At 37.7% G+C, this 16,226-nt stretch overlaps 1 pseudogene; it reads left to right on the top strand.

The window, feature by feature from the left end:
• The first annotated feature begins 6,137 nt into the window (after positions 1-6,137).
• Positions 6,138-13,854, top strand: LOC130732312 (uncharacterized; annotated as a pseudogene).
• The last annotated feature ends 2,372 nt before the right edge of the window (positions 13,855-16,226 follow it).

Raw genomic sequence — 16,226 nt, 5'->3', positions numbered from 1 at the left:
GTCTGAGAGCCTACACGTGGGAACATCGATCAAGTCCAATCTGCACCACCGTCATATCCAACCCATTCACCCCACCACCGTCCACCTAAAGAGCCGCATCTTCCCTCCAAAGAAAGTAAAATATTTATAAATTGGAAATACAAAAAACCATTTGTCATTTGTTTTTTTAAGTATTTAATTTAAAAATCATACTACTTATTCCTTAACTACTTCAAGATTGAGCTGGAGAGAGCCGTCAAGAACACAGTTACAAGCTCATTAAATTAACATTGTTTATTCTTCCATATCAGTTGCCAAACACTCAAGCTAAACAATTTTTCCAATTGTTCCCCTCTTTAATTTCTTTTCATCAGTTAATTGAACAACATAAATACACATGAATTGATTTTTTTTTCTTCTTAACCCATTTATCCCACATGTAATAGCTATGAGACTAATCTATCACTTCATAGTTAAAGCATTAAGCTGTAGTAGCTGAGCAATAAAAAAATTTCCATTAAAAAAATCACGAATAACTTACTTTGTTGATTGAACCACCAAATTCTTGTTATTATATCATTTTAAGAGTTGTCAATTATCTGTATAAATTTGTCTCTTATACAAGGATGCTTAACTTTTTTCTTATATAAAAGTCTAACACCCCGAGTTTGAAAGACTAATCATCATCATTCACAGCTATAAACAAAAGAAAACAATCAAGTCAAATTAGGCTAAATAATCAAGTCTGACCCCATTCACAACTACACACAACACACGTATTTTCCAGCCATTAAATCAAACCATATAAACATATATAAATATTAAAAATCTTTTCTTTGATGCGTGTGTTTCTTGCCTCTGAACGTGTGATATAACGTTTTCCATTTTTAGTATTAGTGAAGACTAGCATGGACACTTTGAAAAATGTTCCACCGGTGGATCAAAGAGTTTTTCAATAATTTTCATACCTCATTCCCAATCCCTCCCTTTCTCCCCCACCGCATCCCCACCCTTCTCCTCTTCCCCACTGCCCCACTACCTTCTTCCTCGCTTATAAAAAAAAAAACTACCTTCTTCCTCAATAAGCTGCAAACATTGATCTTTTCTATCTCTAATGCTATGTTTGGTTGGAGGGAAGGGAAAGGAAAAGGGAAATGAAAGAAAACACGGAAATCTTCATTTCCCTTTCCCTTCCCCCCAACCAAACAAAGCTTAAGTGTAACCCACTACCTCAATACTTGTAGACGTAAATTAATTAGTTTTCTTCTTCGGTTTTTCATTTCAATTCCATTTTTAAACCACTACTGTTGATCCAAATAATCTAATCAGAATTTTTTTTATCTTTCCAATCTCATTGAACCTGAGAAAATTTCATTGCTTTATTTGCAGAAGAGCACATAAAAGAGGAAAAGCAACTTCCGGTTCTAACCACACGTCAAACTCGGGTCCAAGCCCCAACGACAGCCTCCCTACGATCCCAGTGAACCACCTCGATTTGGACCTGCCGCTTCTAGTGATTCAAGTTCTGCGAAGAGGACGACCAGAGCCACCGAATCGTCTCTGTGCGAGCAGCTACGTCACCACCGTCGTGAGGTCCTCTACTTGTGGAGGTTGCAGGGCGAGGGTGGTTCTAGGTCTGATGGGGGAGGAAGGGAAGGTCATTATGGTGGTATTACAACTATATATACCATTTTAATAGAAATTCAATCTTGACCATCAATCTAAAGAATATATTGACCATCAATCCTTTTCTCTGTCTTTTCTTCATGGTTTTACCTGTTTAGCCTCTTGCGGTTATCTGGGCTGAGTTAGTGTCGGCCTTTTCTTGGGTCCACTGTTTACATAAAAGCCCAAATATGAGTGCAATTTATCTATCTTTTTGAAAAATTAGTTTGTATTTATGATTTCCAATTGTAGTATGTAAAATCAAATATATAAATTTATTGTTGAGTACCACATTGATTAGAGACATAACTACTAAAGTGTTAATATGTGAGAAGAAAATTCTCAACTCTTGAATTAACTTTTGAGTTGAGTTAAACCTCGTAAGTCTAATATGGTATCGGAGTCTGAACTTGTCTTGTTGGGTCAACGAGATCGCCTTGAAGATATCTTATGATGGAAGGAGATTTGAGCATGACCATTGACCTCCACGTATCCAGATGTTCTGGGTGTATGGGGTGTTAAGTCCCACATTGATTAGATGCATAGGTATTATAATGTTTATGAATGAGAAGATAATCCTTTCATCTTGAACAAACTTTTTGATAAAGTTAGGTCCCCTAAATCTAATATTTATAATATCAAAATTAAGATTCATGTATTATAAATTTGCATACTGCAAATAAGATTCAGATATTATAAATTTATACATCGCAAAATGATTCATGTCGCACAATGCAAGTACATTGCGCAATCTTATTTGTGCTACCCTAAATTCACATTTTCCAACTTATTTGCGGTAATGTAAAAGAAGAGTACCAAGGAATGGTGAAATAGTTGAAGGGTGTTGGAGTGGCGCAATGGAACGATATACTCTTCATAGTCCCACAACTCATGAGGGGGTTGAGAGTTTACCATCCACGTATTGGCTTTTTCCAACGTATTTGTGGTAATGTAAAAGAGGAGTGCCAAGGAATGTTGAAATAGTTGAAGGGTGTTGGAGTGGCGCAACGGAACGATAGACTCTTCATAGTCTTACAACTCATGAGGGGGTTGAGAGTTTACCATCCACATATTGGATTAAGAAGCTAAGAACATAAGTGGTCTAAGACATCATCCACATACATTCACCACAAAATCTTAAGGTAATGGGTGAGCGGGTCCTTCCACTTATAAACTCTTTAAATCTTGCTTATATATTCAATGTGAGACTATTTCATTCACAATTATTACTTTAACACTCCCCTTCAATTGTGAATCTTTTTTTTTTACTTTTTTTCTTGGTATTTTTCCCCTTTTTTTTCTTTTACTCTCCTTGAGCACTTCACTTCGTACATGCTTGTATCGTTGTTGGAACTCAACATCAATAGGGCTCACTACCTTCTAATCTCCATACTTCCAGGATGATTTAACGATACAAGGAGTCGTCACATCATGATTGCATCATTGACTTCACTCGCCATCGACCTTTTCACTAGGGTTGTCACACCATTGTCACTTCATGGTTGCATCACTGACTTCACTCACCATTGACCTTTCACTCGGTCGTCGCACACCATCAACTTCACTCGTCGTTAACCATGGTCGCACCATCTTCTCTTTCTTTGTCACAGGTTCACTCGAACCAATGCTCTAATACCATTGTTGGAGTGGCGTAGCGAAACACTAGACTCTTCACAGTCTTACGACTCATGAGGGGGTTGGGAGTTTACCATCCACACATTGGAATAAGAAGCTAAGAGTATAAGTGATCTAGGACATCATTCACATATATTCACCACAAAACCTTAAGACAATGGGTGAGTGAGTTCTTCTACTTATAATATAAACTCTTTAACTCTTTCTTATATATATCCAATGTGAGACTATTTCATTCACAATTGTTACTTCAACAAAGGGATGGTGGTGACATATATCTTAAAAAAAAAAGGATACTGAATAAAGATGTGGAGGGTGGTCTTTTTTGTTTAATTTTTCCCCCTCTTCTTTATTAACCTTAAATTGCATAATGCTATGTTTTACTCATGAGCTATAGCGGGAAAAAAATTTGGTATCCTGACTTTATAGATTTTAAGGCTGGCCGAATCTTACATCTTTAACCAATTGCGCGTGATGAACCAACAATGCAGATCCAACACAATCCTAGTCGGGTGGGCATAATCAGTCACGAGTCAGATACCAGTTGGAAGGAACAACTAAATTTATTCTCCCTTCTCCGATAAATACAATTAGGGTTGCACAATTTTTTCTTCCAAAAAATATATTCGCATGATTATGCCTTGTTAAACTCGAAGGCTTGAGTCGGACGAGCAAAAAGACTTAGAGTATTATTCAAGTGGAAAAAGTGAGCATACAAAATGTGGCAGAGGTCCCCTTTTATAGTAGGTGAATCGACCAACCCTAGATGGAACGTCTAATACATGGTTGGTAGACCAAGCAGGCAGGCTGCGCCAATTAGGGAGGAAGTATTAATGATTACTTTCCTTAGCTACGGGCGAGATCGAGGGATGTCCAACTACCTCGTTGACTATTCTAGCTTTCCCTGACGCGGGGTGAGCCTTTGACTTAGCGCCTCCAGACCAGATCCCATGACAGTCCATGTCCATTATAAGGATTGTAATTAAAACGACTCCAATTATATAAGGGCGCGCTAACTTTATAGTAGTAGTGCACACCAAGAGTTTCATGAAGCAAAATAAAGTGTCACAATTTTTTTTTTGGTATTTGACGGTTGTAATTATCCGTTTGAGATACAGTTGTGTATCTCTTCTAATAAAACAAATGACTTTTCTAACATTCAAACATGTACTTTCATTTTTAGTTACGGTGTTTAACTTAATACTTTGCCAACATGTTATTGGTGATCCCCAGAATTAAGTATCGATCCCAAATTCTGGTATAGTGTTATGGGATTTTATATATGATTGTCCAATTGTCCACATAATTGTCACATTTGCAATGAACATAAACGACATATAAATGTCCGCATCCTTCCAACGTCGACAACTTAAATTGCAAATTTGATACATATATATGATTAGAATTTGGACACAACCTATTGCTTTTTTTTTGGTTACAAGGAGAGGACAAAGCCCCGAAAATAAAGAAACTACGAACACAACACAGGAGGCAACAACCTCTGATCTAGACTCAACAAACGATGACACTCCCCAAAAGGGGACAAAAGAGAATGAAAACCAAACGGAAAGCTAATCGCAGCCGAAGCTAGCCTTGTGCTTGATGTACAGACTAACACATCTATTTTTATGATGGTTTTCTACTCTATAAGATTTTATTAGTGTTATAAAAATAAATTTACAAGTGGTTTGCATTATTTTTATATATAGTACACTAGTCATTAATGAATTGAAATTTTTTTTGCTAGTATCGACTTTTTTTTTTGCTACATCGGAAAATTATCTAGTATCGACTTTGTTCCATAGTAACAATTTTTTTTTTTTGAAAGTTAAAAGATATATAAATAAAGATAAAGTTGAGAAATAACCCTCTCAACATGGGTACAATCATCCAGCCAACAAAAGTCGGCATAAACTCAGCCACTACCGCAAAAATCACTAACAACCTCTAAGAGCACCCACAAGCAAAACCCCAATCGATTAAAGCACTGATATTGGTCCCTAAGAAAGTCGAAAACAACTTATCAGTTGCACAACACCTGTAATAGGGAACCACCTATATCGATCGCACCACAAGACCCATAGCACGTCATAGAGCTGAGACCCAATAGCAAATACCCAAATACAGAAAATACGATAAAAACTATACAAACGCAAAACGTTTTTCTTTTTCTGCAATGAATAAGAACATATTTCTTTTGTGTCATACTCATACATAAATTATATAAAAACTATAAAAAGTTGAGATTGATAACAACATAAGAAAACAAAGTTGCTGTCATAACCAGGTATACACATTTTAAATATGAGTTAAGATGTGAGTTTGATTTTAGTCATTTAGTGGGGAAAAATAATAATTTAGTGACAATAAAAACATCAAATAATTATAAAAATAACAGTCATTAAACGTCAATTTTTCGTTAAAAACTAAAATCAAACTCTTTTACAAAATTAAGCACTAATTTGACCATTAACATGATGTGTTAATTATATTGGTAGTAATCAATTAGGTTTATAAGAAAGAACTGGTTTGGCTGCTTTCGATTTGAACGCAGACTACTGCTATTTTGGTAGTTCCTGAACTTGTTTTCAATTTCTGTTGATACTCAGCACATTTATACTAATCAAATCAAATTATAAGACTAAAAATAATCAACTTTTAGTTTATAGTATTAGGTGTTGTAGTTGTCATTTGAGCTACACACGGCAGGGTAGAACTCATTGCCTTGACCCCAAAACAAACCTGTTTATTTTGCATGTTAATTCATGATAGCTGAACGATTCACTTTACCAGCAGAGGAGCTTCCTATATATACCCATTGAAATCTCTATCTAGACATCAAACACAGAGAAAAGCAATTAAGAGGAGAGAAATAGAGTTGCATAGACACAATGAAAAGTGTTTGCTCCAAAGCCTCATTTCTTTTATTGGTTACTCTCATTTTAGCAAATTGGGTTTACTCTGAAGCACAGAACTGCCGCCCAAATGGTAGAATCAGAGGAAAGAAAGCCCCTCCAGGACAATGCAACCAAGAGAATGATTCTGATTGCTGTGTGCAAGGAAAAATGTACACAACTTATAAATGCTCCCCACCAGTGTCTGTTCACACCAAGGCATATCTCACACTTAATAGTTTTTCAGAAAGGTGGAGATGGAGGTGGCCCTTCAGAATGTGACAACAAGTACCATCCTGATGACACACCAGTAGTTGCACTTTCTACAGGATGGTTCAACCACAGGAGCAGGTGCCTCAACAATATTAGAATCAGTGCCAATGGAAGAAGTGTGGTGGCCATGGTGGTTGATGAGTGTGACTCCACTGAGGGATGTGATGAGGACCATGATTACCAGCCTCCTTGTCCTAACAACATTGTTGATGCCTCCAAGGCTGTGTGGAAAGCCTTGGGTGTGCCTGAAGATCAATGGGGTGGCCTTGACATTACTTGGTCAGATGCTTGAAGTTCAAACACCAGTGTTGTGTTTCTATCTTGTAATTAAGTGAAGCTATGAACTTTCTATGAACTTTTGTTTTTCATGATACATGTATAATATACATATGGTTGTTCTGTTATAAATTATACTTTCATACCCTAACTACTTTTATGGCCATATAAGTTTTTTGGTACCTTTAAATAGGCAGAGTTTTAATTTTATTCGTTCATCGTAAATTAGTTTCATTTGCGTCCCTATTATTAGATAAAATATTGGTTTTCACATGAGGTTAAGCTCAGGGGAAGTGCTTACATGTCTAGTGAACGCTTACGCGGCCTTGTCCACGTGTTATGATAAATTGATGTGGCTTCCACGTAAACTTTAATGAGTTATACATCACCAATTAAATCATCTAATCCCTAAATTAACTAAACTTACCCTAATCCAAATCCCTAAATTTTCCTAACCTAATTTTACCCCAACCCTAATTCCCAATAATTTGAAGAGACTGAATATAAGAGAGAGTTTTGGTCACCTTGTTTGTGTCCTTCTTCCCCTCTTTGTTCCCACTGCTAGAATATCACTCATTAGCATCAGGCAAAAATCGACGCTAATGGGCCAAAAGTCGACACTGCAGCTTAATTAGCATCGACTTAGCGTCAGAGTCAGGGTCACGTTAACTTATTCAAAGCTACTACCTTAGCGCTGGTCTCTATAGCTGACACTAAATTAGCGTCGTAGAATCCGACATTACACACTTGATAAGATGACTGTCACTATTGTCTTTTCTTTAGCGTCAGTCGTTGTGGCCAACAATATTTATGAACCGTAGCGTCAAAGTCGACACAAAATAACAAATTTAACTTATTTTCCCACGATTTTAGTGTGAATCATGGACGACACTAAAATTGGTTGACAATGTAAATTAGATGACGAGTTATGGTCATTTAATCTCTGTTTGAGAGTCTCTAAGCTGGTAGGTGTTGTGCTGACATAATGGTACCCTTATAGTGTCACTATGATCCCGGTACCCTTATAGTGTCACTATGATCCCGAACTGCTTAGCAACATGATGTTAGGATATTGCTAAACCAGTGTGGGCTGTGTGGTACCTACCATCTTAGAGATCCTCAAACAATGAGCAAATGATCTAACTCATCATCTAAATTTGCGCAGTAAAGGGGGAAAAAAAACAGAGCATTATCAAAGATCCCAAAACCCAAAATTTATGAAGATGTAACCTTACGATAAAAATCATATCTTAAAGAGAATCATGAGCATCAAAATACTATGAACATTACAATGAGGTATACACAATAAATAAAGTACATGAGCAATCAGTATAAATTTGTGATTTTTCTAAGTTGGGATAGCTCCTCCAGAAATTGTGAGAAACCAGTATAAATGCATATCACTTCTCTGACAGTAAATTGAGCCATTGTCTTCTACATCTGTCATTCCTTTCCCACCATGAGCCATGCACTTCAGGGATGTGATATCTGACGACTCGCGTGCTCAAAAGAATAAGGGACACTAGCACTATAGAACAAAGAGATGGAAAATCTGGACTGAAAGGAAAAGCCATGAAAAAACTTTTTACTTGGTTAATTATCTTGACATTCCCGCAACTTTGGCGAAGGACTGCACACATAAATTTTATCATTCCTGCTTCCCCTAAAAACAATATGAACTTGTTGGATATTTGATGCCGAACAGCAACCTTGGGACAACAGCAAAACCACGAACAGACAGAACCTGCAAGAAAAATAAGCTGAGTCAGATAATATATTTTCAAGGCAGTCAGGGCACAGTCCGGCCCATGTACGTGCGCGGGGGCAAATCGGAGGATTTGCACTACGTTGGGCCAATCGTGACCCAATTTCCATGCGCGTGAGACCCATCTCTTATTAGGCTCTTTAACATCCACAAGAGAAGTTTAGTATATAAAGTCTTTGAAAGTTCATGACACAAGCATGTGAGACATTGAAACTTTTGAAATATCAACAATTTTCCAACAGAACTCTGCCTCAAAATCCTATTTTGTTACAATAGTCTCTTAGCCATGAGCATTTACATAAAGAAAAATCAGTGTGTTAAATATGCAAGGTGAATGCTAGGATTGAGCTGTGTAAAAAATAACATTAAGACACTGGTGGAGAGCACTTGTACGTCGGGTATATTTTTCCTTGCACACAGCAATCAGAATCATTCTCTTGGTTGCATTGTCCTGGAGGGGCTTTCTTTCCTCTAATTCCTCCACTTGGGCTACAATTCTGTGCTTCAGAGAACATGCAGTTTGTGATAGCCAGAAAAATCAGAAAAAGAAAGGATACCTTGGAGGAAAAACTCATCATTTTGTCTAATGAACTCTCTGTTTCTTCTTTTAGTTGTTCTTCTCCTGAGTTCTTGATGCATGGATTGGGATTCTAATGGCTATATATATAGAGGTTAATTTCTACATCATATTATATCACTTGCATGGTTATGACATAGTCATGTTCACAAGAGCATTATCTGATTGTTTTTGTGGTCAAAGAACAAGTTTTATACTACTATTGTTTAGCCAATGACAAGTGAAGCCTCTAGTTTGTTCTTTTAACGTTTTTTAAACTGTTGAGGAAATTGGAAGATTTTTTTAATATCATGCTGCGGATTTCATTTGAATTTGATAACTACAGCATACATATTATTTAATTCTTTATTCAATGGTTTTAAATTGATGACTTATTGACACATCAGAAGCAATGTTACTGGAGTTAATCTCCAATTCTAATTATGCCGTATTTACTTTGAATTTTGAACGCAAAGATGATTAGTAGCTCACACTACATGTAAACATATGCAGACATGGCGTGTTTGTGACAGTTTTAGACCACCACAAAACATGTTTATTTATGCTTTTAATTTTGTGGTGGTAAAAAATGGCTATTAGTGTCTAAACACTACAAGATGATCTGTTTATCAGCGTTGTTTTGACTTTTGAACGCTAACTTGGTCTCTGATGTTTCAGAGGTAAAAGTTTTTATATATGAAGTTAATTAGTTAAATGATCATTAATGAATAATATTGTGTTGGATTCTATAAACTGGCGTAAAGATTTTTTTTTCTTCAACATCAAGAGGCACTGTTCAAATTAGGAACAAACACATTCTCATGGGGTTAATCTGTCAACAAGTATTTTTCCCATAAAGCTGAACACATTATTTAATTAAAGCGAATTAAACATGTACCACCCAATTCAACTCATGTTAGTCTAGCGTAAAACGTTCAAGGAAACAATAGAGATTATTGATTAAATGACATAATAAAGAGTAAAAATCAGGAAAAAAGCAAAACACAAATTAACAATCATAATCAGCATCCATGTGTTGTATGTATGTAATCTAGGTTCCTCTTTTTGCCAGATTCTGCCTGCCGTATCTGCAACTTGAATGCCTCTTTGGAGAGCTACTGTGTTTTCTACCTCTTTGGGATCACCGTATGGCGAATGTTATTTTCACAGCATCCATTGGGATTAAGAATTTTTTATAAAGAAATTTAGATTACGTCCCTTGTTATTAAAAACTTGATATTAGTCTCTTATTAAAAATGTTGGAATGTCACATATGCACGGTGGTGACAAATCAACAAGTTGATCAGAGCCACTTCTTTGATGATGTTCAAATGACTCTGATCAAAACCAACTATTTTTCGAAGTTACGTCAGCAAGGGACCTTTCTTTTTTGAAAGATGACTGAATCACATTAAACTTGGATTGGCATAGAGGCCAAAAGGTCCGCAGAAACAAATGAGTTCGCTTCGGAAGGGACTTCCTCAATCCACACTAAACCGGCGAACGAGGAAGCCTTTCTAGCAAGTAAATCCGCCACCGTATTGCCAGAACGGCGAACAAAAGAAAGGTCTATTACATCAAAAGAACGGGAAAGAACAAAACAATCATTAATAATAGAAATTAAACTAAATAAGAAGCCCCATCGGGAGGCTTGATCCATCGTTGAAACAGTTGCAAGCAATCTGTTTCAAAGCAAACACGACGGAACCCAAGCTGAATGGCTAAAACCATAGCCCACCGCAAAGCAGCAGCTTCCGCCAACAAAGGAGAAGAGGCCGCCAAAGGAAACTCAGCTGCTGATGCCAAAACTAAACCCTCATGATCCCTGGCCACCATACCTGCCCCTGTATCTGAAGCAGACCTGAAAGAAGCATCAAAATTAATTTTGGTCACCCCTCGCGAAGGTCGCTGCCAAGCTGCCACCAAAGAAGGAGCAATACGTGCCTCCGTCACACCTGCCGGCAACAACTGACCAAGGTCTTGCGCACGCTGCACCACCAAGGGGACCGAGAACACCCGCCCCTCAAAGACAACACGATTTCGAGCCTCCCATAAAGCATAGGAAGCTGCTTTCCAGAAAGAGATGGCATCCTCCTATGCTGAATCAATAAAGTAACTCAGAAAATCATGCAAAGTGGCAAACCTGTCAAGCCGTAGCGCAAGAGGGCTACCAAACCAGAAAGCTCGAGTAACTGCACACCGAATCCACAAATGATCAGCTGTTTCTGGTTCCATACCGCACAAGGGGCAATCAACCTCTACATCCACACCACGCCGCACCAACGCTGTCTTCACGGGAAGATAGCCAGAAGATGCGCGCCAAGCAAGCTCTTTGCACCGAGGTAGACCCGAGCTGCTCCAGAACTTCTTCCACTATTGGGGCTGCAAAGGAGTCATAGTGGTGGATGGGCCAGCCTGAGATGACATAATCGTGCTCCGAATGAAGGCGTACCCCTGTTTAGAAGAGTACAAGCCATCCACCGAACCGGGCCAATAGAGAGTGTCATCCCCTCCATGCAATGACAACGGAATAGACAAAATCTGTGCAGCTGTATTAGGACAAAAAACAAACTCTATTAGTTCAGAGTTCCACATACCTGGGCCTTTCATCAAGGCACAAACATTTCGGATCCCCAGCTCTAGCATGAAGTCCTCTCTAAAAACAACCGAACAACCATTAGGCAACCAATTAGCATGGCGAACATCAAGGCTCGTGCCATTACCAACCCTCCATCGGCCACCTCTCTCAAACACCCAGCGAGTGCTCCAAATACTAGACCAAGTATAGCTAGGTCGAGCACCTCGCCTAGCATCCAAGATAGAGCCATTAGGGAAATATACTCCTTTAAAAACCTGTGCCAGCAAAGACTCTGGATGAGAGTAAATTCTCCACCAGTTTTTAGCAACCAGAGTTGTATTAAAAGATTTGAAATCCCTAAAACCCAAACCGCCATCATATTTTGGCCTGCAAAGTTTGCTCCAACTAGCCCAATGGAGGCTTCGTCTTTCGACGTCACCACCCCAATAAAACCTGGAAACCATAGTCTCAATATCTGCACAAAGGCCATTAGGTAACATAAAACATGACATAACATATGAGGGTATGGCCTGAGCCACAACCTTAATCAACACCTCACGCCCCGCCCGGGAGAGGGTTTTTTTCTTTCCATAAGCTTTTTCCAAACACGGTCCTTAACGAAGGAGAAAATCTGATTTTTCCAAACACGGTCATTTTTTTTAGGCAAATGTTAGTGGTTAGTTGTTAGTAAGTTAGAAAATCCCTTCAAATTTCCCTTCCAGGATTCGAACCCTGGACCTTCCCCTCCCCAACCCTTATGTCCCTTAGCTCTTACCACTTGAGCTAACCCTCGGGGACTCCAAACACGGTCCTTAACGTCAGCAAGGGACTGAAACACAAGATGTGGAGTTTTTTTTATGCAATAACCTCTTTGGCACTGCTAATAGAAGTGACCCTAACAATTAATTCACAGGATACCTTCTATCGTAGTACTGCAGCGTTCCATTCTCACGGACGTGAGATTTGCTAGTTGTATTTTCTGAGCTTTGTTCATCCGTTCATTATAGTCATTTTACGCGCATCTTCATCACCATCATTCGTTTCCACCACTTGTTCATTTTTCATTAAAAAAATGAATTTCATGAGATGAAGTTAATTGATAAGTAAAGTAAAATCTAAAGATATAGTATTTACCTTAAATAACATGATAATAATCTATTAAATTACTTAATACGTGAACCACACCTAAAAAAATTAAGGATACCCCAGAATTTACCTTATTTTAATACTATATTATAGACCCCTCAAAGGCTCAAACAATTGAATAAAGAACAAACTAGATAATGTACTTGTCAGTGGCTAAACAAGTAGAATAAAACTTGTTCTTTGACCACAAAAACAATCATATAGTGATGTGGTGGACATGCTTATTTCAAGACCAGGTGATATAATTGGTGTAGAAATTAACCTCTATATATAGCCATTAGAATCCCAATCCATCTATCAAGCATTCAAGAGAAGCACAACCAAAAAGAAAAACAGAGACAAGATGAAGAGTTTTTGCTCAAAGGCATCCTTTCTTTGTCTAATTTTGTTGGTTATCACAAACTGTATGTTCTCTGAAGCACAAAACTGCCGCCCAAGTGGTAGAATTAGAGGAAGGAAAGCCCCTCCTGGACAATGCAACCAAGAGAATGATTCTGATTGCTGCGTGCAAGGAAAAATGTACACAACTTATAAGTGCTCTCCACCAGTGTCTACTAACACCAAGGCATATCTCACACTAAATAGTTTCCAAGAGGGAGGAGATGGAGGTGGTCCTTCAGAGTGTGATAACCAATACCATTCTGATGACACACCTGTTGTTGCACTTTCCACAGGATGGTTCAACGACAGAAGCAGGTGCCTCAACAACATTACCATCAGTGCCAATGGAAGAAGTGTGGTGGCAATGGTGGTTGATGAGTGTGACTCCACAGAGGGATGTGATGAAGATCATGATTACCAACCTCCATGTCCCAACAACATTGTTGATGCCTCCAAGGCTGTGTGGGAAGCCTTGGGTGTGCCTAAAGATCAATGGGGTGGCCTAGACATTACATGGTCTGATGCATGAAATTGTTGAAGTATTGTAGATGTGAATGTTTGGGGTTATGTATTTATGTTAAGTGATTAGTTGAATTTTCACACTTTGTGCTTAATTCGTGTATCTACTTTGTTTATTCTATTGTAATATATGAACTTTTATGTCTTAATGTTTTTTTTGTTTATACAGCTCAATCCTAGTTTAATACCTTCATAGTTGAACAAACTGAATTTCCCCTTTATATAAATGATCATGGCTCGGAATTCCTAATGTTTTTTGCTGGAATTCAAGAAATTAATAGGCTAAATTCTTTAATTTTGTTTGACCAATGATCTTACCGGCAGGTAAGGTTTGTTTGGTTTGAGAAAATGTTTTCATTTTTTTCATTTTTTGTTTTTGTTTATACAAGCTCAATCCTAGTTTAAATATCCACCTTCATAGTTGAACACTGAATTTTCCCTTTAATATAAATGATAATGGCTCAAAGACTATTGTAGTGAAATAGGGCTTTGAGGCCGAACTAGTAATGTTTTTCTAGTGGAATCAAGAATGATAAAATTGGTATTTACAAGCCTTCACTTTAGAACATCTCCAATATGGGTTACTTAAGGTAGAGTTTGGTATACACGTTTGAACAGGACGGAACGGGACATATGGGTTTTGTTCCACGTTTGTCGTGTTTTATGTTGGAATGGAACACGACATTTTAGTTCCATGAAAAAGGGTGGAACGGAAGAGAACGAAACAGAACACTTAATACAAAGACAAAATTATCCTGAATATATTCTCATATTTCCTTAACTTTACACTTTCCTCTTCTCTATCTCATCAAGCCATCTTTGTTTCAGCTTTAAAGACACTTCAGCCTCACCGCCTCCAGAGACTGGTTATACTGCCATTCATTCACAGACGTCGCTCTTCGCTTCGTCGCCACCGACCTTAGCGACGGAACAACCATGCATTGTTGGGCGCCCAAATCGCACAAGGGAAAGGGACGTGTGGTGTAGGAAGAGATCGCGCTAACACCCTGGTTCACAATTTGGTTTCGTTCACAGCGGCTTGAGCATCCACGACGACGGATCTGGCCATTGGGCGTGATGGTCTCTTGTCGCGGCGTGGCAGAGATCCGGTGGCGAGCTAGTTGCGCACGATGGGGCCTCAACTTGATGGAAGCAAGGCTTGTCGGTGGTTGTGGCAGAGCAAGGCCGCTTGGCTGTGAGAGGAAACTACCATGAAAGGGGAGAGACCATTGAAACTGTTGTTGCAGCGTTATGTTTGGGGAAGAAGCCTTTTTTTTTTAACTACTTATCTTTTTTTAAAAAAAATGTGTTATCTTTTTACTCAATCTAATTTTTATGTTTATTTGTATAAAATAATATGTAGTATGATATGAAAAAATTATTGTATCCAAAATTATTATTATTTTTAAAATACTTATCTAAAATATTAATAGGGGTATATGTGAAATTAACTTTATGGTTCTCATTTATTCGTGATGTATTTACTAAACACAGTGTACAAAACATTATTGTACTGTTCTTTCCCGTTTTGTCCTGTTCCGTTCTATTGTGTCATGTTCTATACGGTTTTCAAACGCTACCTCCAGTTGAAGCAGTTAAGTAACGTTGCTAATTTTGGAGCACAACATGACAGTGCTTGATTTAAGCGACAGTTGTTTATTCTCTTTCTTTTTGTTTTTTGATTAAAAATTTATATTTTCTCTTTCATCCATATACTTGAATAGTGTCATGACTTAAAATAATATAAATATATGAGATATAGTGTGACTCAACCAAAAGTAAAATAAGCAACTGCGGTTGGAGCAAATTCTGTTTGGGTTGTTTAAATCATATGTGGCAATTTAAACTTACTAAAATAGTGTTTAAGCAACCCAACTAGCAACTCTGCATTGTAGATGCTCTTAGTTGCGAGAATTGATAAGTGCTATATTTTCCTAGTTTCAAGGAGTAATTTAGGCACTTATTTTAGTAATTCATTGAAAAAAATTATAAAATTTACCCATGGAGTAAAATTTAAAGATTGATTTTTTACTTCAAACTGAATAATTTAGGCATCTAATGTTTCGCTTTGCAGCACTGTGAATTGTCCTTTCCGTATTCATTTAATTTGCGCAGGATTTCCAAGTAAAAGTTGTATTAGGAAAGCACCTTGCTCAAAACATAAAGTTAATATATAGGATATGAAAGTTCATCAATGTAAGAGCAACTCCAACGCGGGTTTCTTAACCAGGTTGGAGGTGCTAAGAAACCAAGGGCCAGTTTCTTACCCATTGGAGCAGGGTTCCTTACGGTTCCTTAGCTAAGGAAAAGTGGGCAAAGTTGCTTCTGCAAGCAACTCAACTCTGCTTTATCAGTTTCTTAATTAAAATATGATACTTTCTCTCACATTCACTTCCAACAGATTTCAGAGGGAAGAAATAGTAGAAACAGATTGCATGAACTACCTACAATTTTATTCAAACAATAAAAATAGAAATTAATTACAAGGCTTCAGAAAAATAAATTTTTACAAAGAAAAATGAAAAAAAAATACAGAAGCTTGTAGAAGGCTGCATGTGC

This window comes from Lotus japonicus, chromosome 1, assembly GCF_012489685.1.
Source record: "Lotus japonicus ecotype B-129 chromosome 1, LjGifu_v1.2".
Lineage (NCBI taxonomy): Eukaryota > Viridiplantae > Streptophyta > Magnoliopsida > Fabales > Fabaceae > Lotus > Lotus japonicus.
This window is presented reverse-complemented; position numbering and strand designations above follow the sequence as displayed.